We start from the raw sequence: 13,063 nt of genomic DNA on the forward strand, positions 1-13,063 counted from the left end.
GACATCCCATGTATGAGCTTCTAATATATCTGTTCCTTTCCAATATGCCTGGTGTGATTACAAGTATACATTATCCTCTTTACAATAAGCAATGTAGTACAGTATTCTTTGTTTCTCTTCATTCTGACCATGGGCAACTCACTCAACCTCTTTGAATCAATTTTCTCGTTTGTATAATGGGTGGAAATGTCACCTATCTCAGAGATTACATGCATTTGACAAAAATATATACACATTTACAATAGACATTTGTGCTTTTCTTTCAACAATATCTCTCAACTGTCAGTTATGTATTAGGTATTGTTCTATGCACTTGAGATACAGCAAAAAATAAGAAAGACATTCTCTGTGCTCATATAGTTTATATTCTGAGGGGAAGAAAGAGAAACACTGTGTGTGTGTGTGTGTGTGTGTGTGTGTGTGTGTGTGTGTTTCGACACATGTTATGCAGAAAGCAAAGTCAGGTAATGGGATAGAATATGAGAAGTCATGGAAGTGGCTGCTTGAGCTAGGATGTTCTGAAAAGACCTGTCCAATAATGACACTGAATAAGAGGGATTTGGCAATATGAAAATTTTAAATATCTGTGTTTCAGCATATACAATAGCCCTGAAGTGATTTGATTGGTGTATTTTAGGGACTAAAAGAATTTCAGGATGCCTGACAGATAAAATGTTGGATGAGGGGAAGAGCTGTAGGAGAAAGTTGAGAAGTTATTGAGTGACCAGTTTATGTAGTAGTTTGAAGGCATCTGAATTTTATTTTCAGTGCATTGGGGAATCATTGGAGGGACTATTTTTTTTTTTTGTATAAGGGATTAAACCCAGGGGCACTCAGCCACTGAGCCACATCCCCAACTCTATTTTGTATTTTATTTAGAGATAGGGTCTCACTGAGTTGCTTAGCACTTCACCATTGCAGAGGCTGGTTTTGAACTCTCCATCCTCCTGTCTCAGCCTCCTGAGCTGCTGGGATTACAGGCATGTGCCACCACACCCGGCTCATTGGAGGGATTTTAATGATGGAGGGACATGATTTGGTTTTCATTCTAAGAATCTCATATGTGGATAAAAATGAAGGGATCTATCTGGTCAAAATAATTTTATGAAAACATTAAAACATTAATGGCCATTTATTTTTTTGTTCATCCATTCATGGACCTTAGGATTCTTGCCACCTATGGCTATTGTGAAAAATGCTGATGTGAACACTGTTGTACAAAAATTTGTTCAAGTCTGTGCTTTCAGTACTTTTGGGTATATACACAGAGACAGAATTTCTAGATATTATGGTAATGACATGCTTAAATTGTTGAGAAACTGCCATAGTATTTTCTACAGTGGTTGCACCATTTTAACTTCCCAACAACAATGAGACACTATTCCCATATATCCACATCCTCACCAACAATTCATATTCCTACACCCTGATATTTTTCATGTAAATAATGACCATTCTAATGGTATGAGGTGATATCTCATTGTGTGTGCTTTTGAGTTGCACTTCCCTAATGACTAGTGATGTTTATTATCTTTTCATTTGCTATTTTGTCATTGATATATCTTCTTTGGAAAAATGTCCATTTAAGTCCTTTGTTCTTTTTTTAAGTTGGATTGTTTTATTTTTTTATGTTAAGTTAAAGGAATTCTTAATATCTTTTGGAGAGCAATCATTTATAAGATACATGATTTACAAAAATTCTCTCCCATTCTGTGGGTTTTGTTTTCATTTTCTGGAAGGTATCTTTGATGCACAAAAGTTAATAATTCAGATGAAGTCCAGTACATCTATTTTTTTCTTTTGTTATCTGTGTTTAGGTGTTATATCCAAGAAATCATTACCAAATCTAATGCCATGGAGCTTTCCCCCTGTGTATTCTTCTAAGAGTTTTATAGTTTGAGCACTAAAATTTAGATCTTTGATCCATTTTGAGTTAACTTTTGCATATGGTATAAGGTAAATATTCAATATCATTCTTTTACATCAGGATATCCAGTTTACTTAGCACTAGTTTTTGAAAAGACTCTCCTTTCTTCCACTGAAAAGGTGCGGGGCACCTTGTTAAAAAATCATTGATGACATTTTATTTCTGGATTCTGCTCAATTCCATTTGTCTTTATGTCTGCTTTTATGTCACTACCACAATATTTTTATTGTAACTTTATAATAAGTTTTGAAATTAGGAAATATGAGACCTCCAACTTTGTTCTCTTTCATCAAGATAATTGAGGGTTTATTGCCATTCCATATAAATTTTAGCATGGATTTTTCTATTTCAGTAAAAATATCTTTGAGGTTTCTATAGGGATTGCATTGAATCTGTAGGTTGCTTTAGATAGTATTCGCATTCTAATAACATTTATCTTCCAATCCATGAATCTAGAATGCCTTTCCATTTGTTTGCCTTCTTTAATTTCTTTCAGCAATACTTTCTGGTTTCAGTGTACAAGTATTTCACTGTCTTGGTTAAGAAGTATTTCTAAGTATTTTATTTCTTTTGATGTTTTAAATATGGAATTATATTCTTAATTTCCTTTCCAGATAATTCTTTGTGTAAAAGAAATACAACTGATTTTTGAGTGCTGATTTTGTATTTTGAAATTTTATTGAATTTGTTGAATAGTTCTAATGGTGTTTTTTGGAATGTTTAGGATTTTCTACATATAAAGTGATTTTAAATGTGTTATTAGATTATAATTATGCATAATAATGGGGTTCATTCTGACATATTCCTAAATGAATATAAGATAGTTTGCTCCATTTTAATCCCCATTCCTTCCCCTTTCCCTCTCTTCCTCTCTCCCAACAGTCCCCTACCTCTACTGATGTCCCTTCTATTTTTAAAATATCACCCTTTTTATTCCTTTTCTCTCTAAATTCTATATATTCTGTATGTAAAATCATCTGTGAGCAGACATAATTTTACTTCTTTTCCAATTTTAATGTCTTTTATTCCCTGTTCTTGTTTAATTGCTCCAGCTACAAGTTTCAATACTATGTTTAACAGAATTGATAGATGTGGCATCTTTGTCTTCTGATCTAGATGGAAAGTTTTTGGTCTTTCACCATTGAGTATGTGATCTATGGAATTATCATATATGTTGAAATTATCACATATGTTGATGTGGTTTCTTTCTATTCTTTGGTGTTATTATAAAAGAATTTTGAATTTTGAATTTTGTGAAATGCTTTTTGAGATTATCATGTGTATTTTTCCTTTGTAATGGATGCTCTTTTATTGTATTATTAAATGTTTCAAAGTTTGGAGTATTTGCATAACTCAAGGAGCCAATATTCTCCAAATGACCAATATACAGGTTAATATATGCATAGGGAAAAGTTCTATTAAAAGTGCAGGGTTAATTGGTACAACAAATCTGGAAAGCGATATGGAGATTCCTTAGAAAACTTGGAATGAAACCACGATTTGACCTAGCTATCACACTCCTCAGTCTATACCCAGAGAATTTAAAAACAGCATACTACAGTGACACAGCCACTTCAATGATTATAGCAGCACAATTCACAATTGCTAAACTGTAGAAGCAACTTCTATGCCCTTCAATAGATGAATAGATAAAGGAACCGTGGTACATATACACAATGAAGTATTATTTAGCATTAAAAGAGAATAAAATGCCATTTGCAGGTAAATGGATGGAGTTGGAGAATATCATGCTAAACAAAATAAGCCAATCTCAATAAAGAGGCCAAATCTTTTCTCTGATAAGTGGATATTAATCCATATGGGGGGATGTGCATGGGATAACTGGAGGAACTTTGGATGGGACAAAGAGGGGAGAGGGGCAAAGGTGTGGGAAAGACCGTGGAATGAGATGGACATCATTACCATAAGTACATGTACAGTTGCACGAATGGTGTGATTCTACTTCATACACAACCAGAGAAGTGAAAAATTCTGCTCCATTTGTGTACAATGAATCAAAGAGCTTTCAACTGTCATGTATAACTGATTAGAACTAATTAATTAATTTTTTTAAAGTGCAGGGTTAGCTGGGCATAGTGCTGCATCCCTGTAATCCCAGTGGCTTGGGAGGATGAGGCAAGAAAATCGCAGGTTGGAGACCAGCCTCAGCAAATCAGAGGGGCCCTAAGCAACTCAGTGAGACCCTGTCTCAAAATTTTAAAAATATACTTAAAAAGGGTTGGTGATATGGGTTAGAGGTTAAGTGCCCCTGGGTTCAATCATGGGTTATCCCCCCACCAAAAAGAAATTCAGGGTTACCATTCATTTTATTTTTTATACATGACAATAGGATTCTTTTTTAATTTTTTTAAAATTATAGTTGTACATGGACAGAATTACTTTATTTTATTTGTTTATTTTATGTGGTGCTGAGGATTGAACTCAGTGCCTCATGCATGCTAGCCAAGTGCTCTGCCACTGAGCTACATTCCCAGCCCCCAATAGGATTTATTTTGACATAATTATAAAAGCATGGAATATAATTTGTTCTAATTCAGTCCTCAGTACTTCCTCTTTTCCTTCCCTCCTCCCTGGTCTCTACTGTAATGATCTTTATGCTATTTACTTATAGGTTTTTTAAAAATTATTTTCTTCTGGATGTACATGATGATGAGATTCGTTGTGTTATATTCATGTATGTATATAGAAAATTTAGGTCAGATTCATTCCACTGTCTTTCTCTACTCCATCCCTCCTTTCCTTTGAATTTCCTTTGTATACTCCACTGATCTTTTTTCTATTTTTTTCTTTTATCCTCTCCCTTATTTTGTATTAGCTTCCACATATCAGAGAAAACATTCAACCTTTGATTTAAGGAGACTGGCTTATTTCACTTAGACTGATAATTTCCTGTTCCATCTATTTACCAGCAAATGCCATAAATTCATTCTTCTTTATGATATATATCACATTTTGTTGAACCATTCATCTCTTGAAGGGCACCTAGGTTGGCTCCATAGCTTGGTTATTATGAGTTGTGCTGCAACAAATATTGATGTGGTTGTGTCATTGTAGTATGTTGATTTTAAATCATTTGGATATATACCAAGGAATGGGATAGCTGGGTCATATGGTGTTTCCATTCCTAGTTTTTTGAGGAATCTCCATAATGCTTTCCAGAGTAGTTGCATTGATTTGCAGTCCCACCAACAATGTATGACTGTACTTCCCCCGCCACACACACAAACATCCTTTCCAATATTTATTGTTACTTGTATTCTTGATAATTGCCATTCTGACTTGAGTAAAATTAAATATCAATGTAATTTTAACTTGAGTTTCTCTAATTGCTAAAGATGTTGAAGATTTTTCATATATTTGTTGACCATTTGTATTTCTTCTTCTGAGAAGTGTCTATTTAGTTCTTTTCCCCAATTATTGATTGGGTTATTTGGTTTTTTGATGTTGAAGTTTTTTTTTTTTTAGTTCTTCATATATCCTGAGTATTAATGTCCTATCTGAGGAGCAGGTGGCAAAGATTTTCTCCTGTTCTGTTCGCTTTCTCTTCACACTCTTAATTGCTTTCTTTGCTGTGAAGAAGCTTTTTAATTTGATACCATCCCACTTATTGATTTTTTATTTTACTTCTTGTGCTTTATGAGTCTTGTTAAGAAAGTCAGTTCCTGAGCCAATATGTGGAAGTTTGGGGAGTTCTTTTTTATGATATATATTACATTTTCTTCTAGTAATTGCAGAGTTTCTTGACCAATGGATTTTAATATAAGAGAAAAGGAAAAGTTCATTGATATGGTCTAAGATTGCACCTTACAATAACCTTTAAGTTTCACTTCAACAAGTGATTCTTAATGTAGTATCAAAGAACATATAAAATATATGAAAAGGTTATTAAAAACACTGCTACCCTTTTCAACTAGGTGAGACACTATTTGCTTCATATAGTTCAACAAAAATGGCATATAATAAAAGAATGAACACAGAATCAGATATTATAATTGTTTTCTATTATGGAAGACATTAAAGAGATTTGCAAAAATGAAAACCCATGTTACTCTTCTTAATTTTTTATTTTTGAAAATATTTTTATGAAAAAATGTTCATATTACTCTATACAATAATTGTTATTTTAAGTTATTCTTGAAAAATTATTAATTTTTTCAGTTTTGATTTCTCACAAGGTAAATTTGATATAACAAATAACTTGTGTTCCTCAATTTTTTAATTTGTCACTTTTTAAAAATATGGTAAAATACACATAATATGAAATTTTCAATCTTTTTTTTTTTAGGGGGTGTACCGGGGATTGAACTCAGAGGCACTCGACCACTGAGCCACATCCCCAGTCCTATTTTGTATTGTATTTACAGACAGGGTCTCACTGAGTTGCTTAGCACCTCACATTTTGCTGAGGCTGGCTTTGAACTCACGATCCTCCTGCCTCAGCCTCCAAGCCACTGGGATTACAGGCGTGTGCCACCACACCCAGCAAAATTTACAATCTTAAAACATTTCTAAATATACATTTCAGTAGTAGGTCCCTTTACGTTATCGTGCAACTGATCTTCAGAACTAATATTGCCTTGCAATACTGAAGCTCTGTGCCCACTAAACAATTCTCCATTCTTCCCTCCCCCAGTTCTCAGGAACCACCCTTCTACTGTCTCTATGAATTTGACTCCTATAGTTTTCTCATATAGCTGAAATCATACAGTATTTATCTTTGTGATACTGGCTTATTTCACTTAGTATAATGCCCTCAAAATTCATCCATGTTGTAACATGAATCAGAATCATCTTCTTTTTCAAGGCTGAATAGTATTACATTGTATGTGTAAACAATATTTAGTTTAACCATCCATCGATATAACCTTGGTTTTCTTTCACCATTTGGATGTTGTGAATAATATTGCTATGAACATGGATGTACAAATCTCTCCAACACTTTGCTTTTTATTCTTTTGAGTATATACCCAGAAGTGGAATTGTTGTATCATATGCTATTCTATTTTCTATTCTGTTTTTTCACAGGGGTGCCACCATTTTAAATTCACACCAACAGAATAAAAAGGTTCCAATTTATCCATTCCCATGCCAATAATTGTTATTTTCTGGCTTATTCAATTATTTTTTGATAGTAGATATCCTAAAGGATATGAAGTTACAGTAGCTCGTTGTGGGATTGAGTCACATTTCCTTAACATTAGTGATGTTGGGAATCTTTTCCTGTGCTTGTTATCCATTTGCATATCCTCCATGAAAAAAGTATCTATTTGATTATTTTGTCTCTTTTTTTTAATTGAGTTGTTTGTTTTGGTGTTTCAAAGTAGAATTTCTTTATGCATTCTGGATATTACCCATTTATCTGATATATGACTTTCAAAAATTTGATCCCCTTTCATAAGTTGCCTTTTCACACCATTAAGTGTATATTTTGATGTGCAGAAGTTTATAATCTTGATGTAGTTCAATTAATCTATTTTTACTTTTTTGGCCTGTACTTTTGGCATCTTAGCTAGGAAATTGTTATCAAATCTAATGTGATAAACTATTCTCCTATGTTTTCTCCTAAGAGTTTTGTAATTGTAGCATTTAATATTTAAGTCTTGAATTTATTTGTAGTCTTTTAATTAATTTTGTCTGAAATTAATAAAGCTACCTCAGCTTTCTTTTGCTTACCATTTTCATGGAACATATTTTTTATCATTTAATTATTAAATGTTGAGGGGTTTTGTTTTGTTTCTTCAGTGCTTGGAATTGAACTCAGGGCCTTGCACATGCTTGCCAAGCACTCTAACCCTGAGCTAACTACACCCCCTGCCCTATCATCTAACATTTTTTTTTAGAGAGAGAGAGAGAGAGAGAGAGAGAGAATTTTTTAATATTTATTTTTCAGTTTTCGGCGGACACAACATCTTTATTTTAATTTATATGGTGCTGAAGATCGAACCCAGTGCCCCACACATGCTAGGTGAGCCCGTTACAGCTTGAGCCACATCCCCAGCCCATATCATCTAATTTTTTTTTTATATTTTATTTTTTAGTATTTGGCGGACACAACATCTTAGTTTGTATGTGGTGCTGAGGATCGAACCCGGGCCGCACGCATGCTAGGCGAGCGTGCTACCGCTTGAGCCACATCCCCAGCCCCTCATCTAATTTTTAACCTATGCATGTTCTTAGATCTAAAGTGAGTCTCTTGTAGATGGTATATAGTTAGATCCTGTTTTTAATCCATTATGCCAATCTAAACTTTTCCCCCTTTCTTTTTTTTTAGAGAGAGAGAGAGAGAGAGAGAGAGAGAAGAGAAGAGAATTTTATTTTTAATATTTATTATTTTTTTAGTTCTCAGCGGACACAACATCTTTGTTGGTATGTGGTGCTGAGGATCGAACCCGGGCCGCACGCACTCCAGGAGAGCGTGCTACCAGTTGAGCCACATCCCCAGCCCTCCCCCTTTCTTTTTTATTTTCTTCTTTTTTCCCAGGGCTTCACATGTGCTAAAGCAATCTAGGCCTTTTGATTTCCAAGTTTGATCCATTAACATTTTAAATAATTACTGATAGGGCAATATTTAGTAATGCCATTTTAATGTTTCTATGTGTCTTACAGTGTTCTTATATCTTGATTCTGCTTTTATTACCCTCCTTTTTGTTTAGTTGATTTTTATAGGGACACATTTCAATTCCCTTCTCATTTGCTTTTGTGTATATTCTATATTCTTTTGGGGGGATATATGAAAGAAACATCCTAATGCTATAATAGTTTTTTTTTCAAACTGATAACACCAACTTGAAATAAAAATGTGTTAAATTCCAAGAATTTGCCCCCTGCAGATACAGCCTTGTGATTTCTTACACTTATGTACACTGGCTTTGAATGAAGATGGAAATGTTTCTCAATAATCTATTCATTCATATTTTCTACGAAGTATTTGAAAGAATTTATCTTACTATTTTTAAAGTGGTAAATTCATCCTGGCATAATGTAACACACCCATAATCTCAGTGACTTTAGAGGCTTACGCAGGAGGATCATAAATTCAAGGTCAACCTTAGCAAATAAGTGAGACCATGTCTCAAAAAATAAATAAATAAAAAGTCTAGGGATGGAGCTCAGTGGTAGAGCACCTTAATTAATTAATTAATTAAAATAAAATGGTCAATTAGGTTTTGAAAACATTGCCTTATAGGACAACTCAGTGAAATGGTATGAGCCTAGGCACTGTGGTTGAAAATTCTCTGGGTGTTTTCTTTTTTCTTTTTTTTTGGTACTGGGGATTGAACCAGGGGCACTTAACCACTGGGGCACATCGCCACTCTTTTTTATATTTTATTTAGAGACAGGTCTCACTGACTTACTTAGCACCTCGACATTGCTGAGGCTGGCTTTAACCTGACAATCCTCCTGCCTCAGCCTCTTGAGCTGCTAGGATTATAGGTGTGTGCCACCATGCCTGGCTGGGTGTATTCTTAAACTCTTAACCAAAATAGAAATTATATTAGTTCAGTGCTCACTATATGCCAGTATTGAAGGCATTGAAAACATTCTGGTTTTGTTTTTGTTTTTGCTTTTTTGTGGAGCTGGGTATGAAATTCAGGGCCTCATGCATGCTAGGAAAGTACTCTACCACTGAGCCATGTCTGCAGCCTTAATATTTTGATATTATCTTTCTATATATCTATTTAATTATTTCTCAAGAGATATGCACTCAAAATTTTAAAAGCAAAGAGGATCTCTGTTACACTGCCTGACACATACATATTGTTCAATTATAGTTAGTGAATGGATACCTTTATGCAGCATTTGCTCATTCATTTAGCATTTATGAATCACACAATGTGTTTCCAATTGTGGCCTGGACATAGAGGATTCAGAAATGCATTAGACCAGGGGTGAGGTTGTGGCTCAATGGTAGAGTGCTTGCCTAGCATGTGTGAAGCCCTGGGTTTGATCTTCATTATCCCATAAAAATAAATAAATAAATAAAGTGCAGGTATTGTGTTCATCTACAATTAAAAAATAAAAATAAGGAAATGCATTAGACAGTTTATTACTCTTCACAGTCTTAGAATCCAGAGGCAGAGTCAGCCACATAAAGCTTCCAGGTTATCACAGTCATTCTTCCTGTTACTTTTTGGACAATGTATTCTCATCACTCAAATAACTCCTTCTGATTCTTGGAACATACCTTACAAAGTGTAAGTTTGTAAGTTATGAATCATCTTCCCTGAAAAATCAGATGAAATTTCCATTCTGTGAACTTCATGGGGTCCTGAATTCCCCCAATAATAATAAGCACTTATTTCAGTTTATTGTAGTTCCCTGTGTTATTTATGCCATTTTCAATAGGCAGTGAGCGCCAAGGCAGTGTCTCCATATTTCTTACTCATTTCTGTACCTCAGAACTCAGTAGTGCTTGACATAACAAGTGTAAGGAAAGACACCATCATAGCTAGAGTGTTCAGTTGCTAGGGAAGGAAAAACAATAGAACCACAATAACCAACCAGTATTATCTAATCTTAGGCAAGAAGCCATAGCTAAAGATTTTGAAATTTTATTTAGTGAGACACTTTTAAACTATTTTGTTGAGATATAATTGACATACACTAAATTTAACATGTTTAAATTATCAATTTGAGGCATTTTGAAATTTGAATGCATCTGTGAGTACATCACCAAGATAAATGTAATTTTAAAAATCTCTAAGAGATTACTCATGCCCATTTGTAATCTGTCCCTTCACATCTATCCCTACCTGCCCCTGACTTCAGTAATTGTGGCACTTTGGTATTAGCAAAAGAAAGATAAACAGATCAATCAAAGAGAATAGAGGGTCCATAGACTCACACTAATACAGTTAAATCCTCTTTCACAAAGAAGCAAAGGCAATTTAATGGGGGAAAAGGATAATCCTTTCAACAAATAGTACTAGAACAACTAGTCACCCACCTGGAAAAAAAATGTAAAAGAAAATAAAACATCGGTGACCTCACACTCTTCACAAAAATGAATCCTAAATGGATAATAAACCAAAATTCAAAGCTATAAAATTCTTAACAATATAACATAGAAGAAAATATAAATGACCTTGGTTTGGGTGATGACTTCTTACATTCAAGACCAAAAGACAACCTTTAGAAGAAGAGAATGATAAGCTGGACCTCATTAAAATTAACTCCTTCCACTCTACAAGCTATTCATTTAACAAAATAAGAAGGCAAGTCATAAACTGGGAAAAATTTGTCAAATACATATCAAAAAAAGGAATTGCATACAAAATATACAAAAATTCTCAAAACTTAACAATAAAAAACACAATTAAAAAAAAGTTAAGCCTGGCCAGGCCTGCCTGCTGGCTCTATAATGGCTAGTGTGGAGCCATTGGGGCTGCGGCAGCCCCAGGAGTGGGGTTTGGAGTGGTGGTAACCAGGTGCAAGCATTGTCATGCGTGCGTCCTCCTGGGGAAGAGGAAAACATTTGGGGCCCGCAGCTTTCAGCTTCTGGGGGGGGGGGCATTTGGAATTCGGTGAGACCTGGGAAAAAGCAGCTCTTAGCCTGTAAAATATCTGCTTTGCCTAAGTGGTGAATTCTTTCATTGAGAAGAATAATTACCATTATGTCACTATATTAATGAAATAAGTAGATTTGAATCATGATTCAAAACTAAAGAATGTAGAACCTGAAAAAAAGGAAAGTTGGGAATGGGTTCCTTTGGGAAGAATTTCCTCCATAGACCAGCTTTTCTGGGCACTCCATTGTTAATGGAGCAAGGCTATAATCCATTTAAAGACGATTTGAACCATCTGGTAGCATACAAGGGAAATACTCTCTAGGTGCCAAGAAGACTCCTTGATTTTAATTTTTTAAAGACAAAAATAAGGTCTAGTTAGGGAATGTAAAATATCTACATTTCAGAACAATTCCTTTTTATCTAAAAAGTTCCATATGACTGCCAGTTTATTTGCATTCTCTTAAATACCTACCACCCTTGAGAAGATCTTTCTGGAATGGATTATTGAAATGTATTTCAGACACAGAATATAGGATAAATAGGGATATTGTGATTAATCTGCTTTCCATATTTATCTATGATACTTACTGTGTATTTTTATTATTACAATTTGCATAGGATAGTTACAATGGAACTTGCCTTATAATGTTTTCAGTTCAAATTCAGATATAATTCAAATTCAAACAGCATAACTGTTGCAGAATTTATCGTGTTTGTTGATTTTCCTTTTTCATTCAAAAAAATTTTAGTGATATACTGTGACAACTGTATAACTAGGGAGAACAGGATAGGCCAATAAGGCATATTTCCCAGGTATCTGATTGAGAACCTAAACTAAGAGAAGTGAGACAAACCATCTAAGAACTATATCCTGCCATTAACAGGCATGTCATTCTGAGTTTCTCACTTCCTCTGCCTGAGATCCAATAGGTTTATATGTAAAATGAGAGTACTTTAGAGCAGTAGCTCGCAAAGTGTGGTCTAGGTGGGTCCTCAAGAGCCTTTCAGGGTATTCAAGGCCAAAGCTATTGTTATAATACTAAGATATTTAACTTTTTCACTCACTCTTTCATGAGCATACAGTAGAGTTTTGCAGAGGCTGCTTGATGTGAGATACTGTAACAGACTGAATGCTAGAGCAGATATAAGAATCCTGATTTTTAATATGAATGTGTGACACTTTTCTCACTAATTAATTTTTTGTTTTAGAAAAAGTTTTTTTTTTAAATATACTAACACATTGAAAATGATTAATAAAAATTCAAAATTTTTGTATTAATTCCTAATATGATAAATATCTCTAGATAGGGTAGGTCCAATAGAACAGTGTCTCAGTTCAAACAGAGACCTATGAAACCATACAAAACAAAAGCTAAGGGCTGGGGTTGTGGCTCAGTGGTAGAGTACTTGCCTCGCACGCATGAGGTGCTGGGTTTGATCCTCAGCACTACATAAAAATAAATAAATAAAATAAAGATGATGTGTCTATCTACAACTAAAAATATTTTTGAAAAGCTCTTTGTAATTTTTAAAAGTGTAAATGGATCCAAAACCCAAAAAATTGAGAACTTCTTGATTAGATTATAAGATTATATCCTTTATGAGC

The 13,063-nt window shown here is 34.2% G+C and overlaps 1 pseudogene across 1 annotated transcript; it reads left to right on the forward strand.

Annotated features, from left to right (window-relative positions):
* Positions 1-11,309: 11,309 nt before the first annotated feature.
* LOC308639411 (nucleotide triphosphate diphosphatase NUDT15-like) lies at positions 11,310-11,779 on the forward strand (annotated as a pseudogene). The gene has a single exon. The product of its transcript is annotated as a nucleotide triphosphate diphosphatase NUDT15-like (transcript).
* The last annotated feature ends 1,284 nt before the right edge of the window (positions 11,780-13,063 follow it).

This window comes from Spermophilus citellus (genome assembly GCF_964194105.1).
Source record: "Spermophilus citellus genome assembly, chromosome: X".
Lineage (NCBI taxonomy): Eukaryota > Metazoa > Chordata > Mammalia > Rodentia > Sciuridae > Spermophilus > Spermophilus citellus.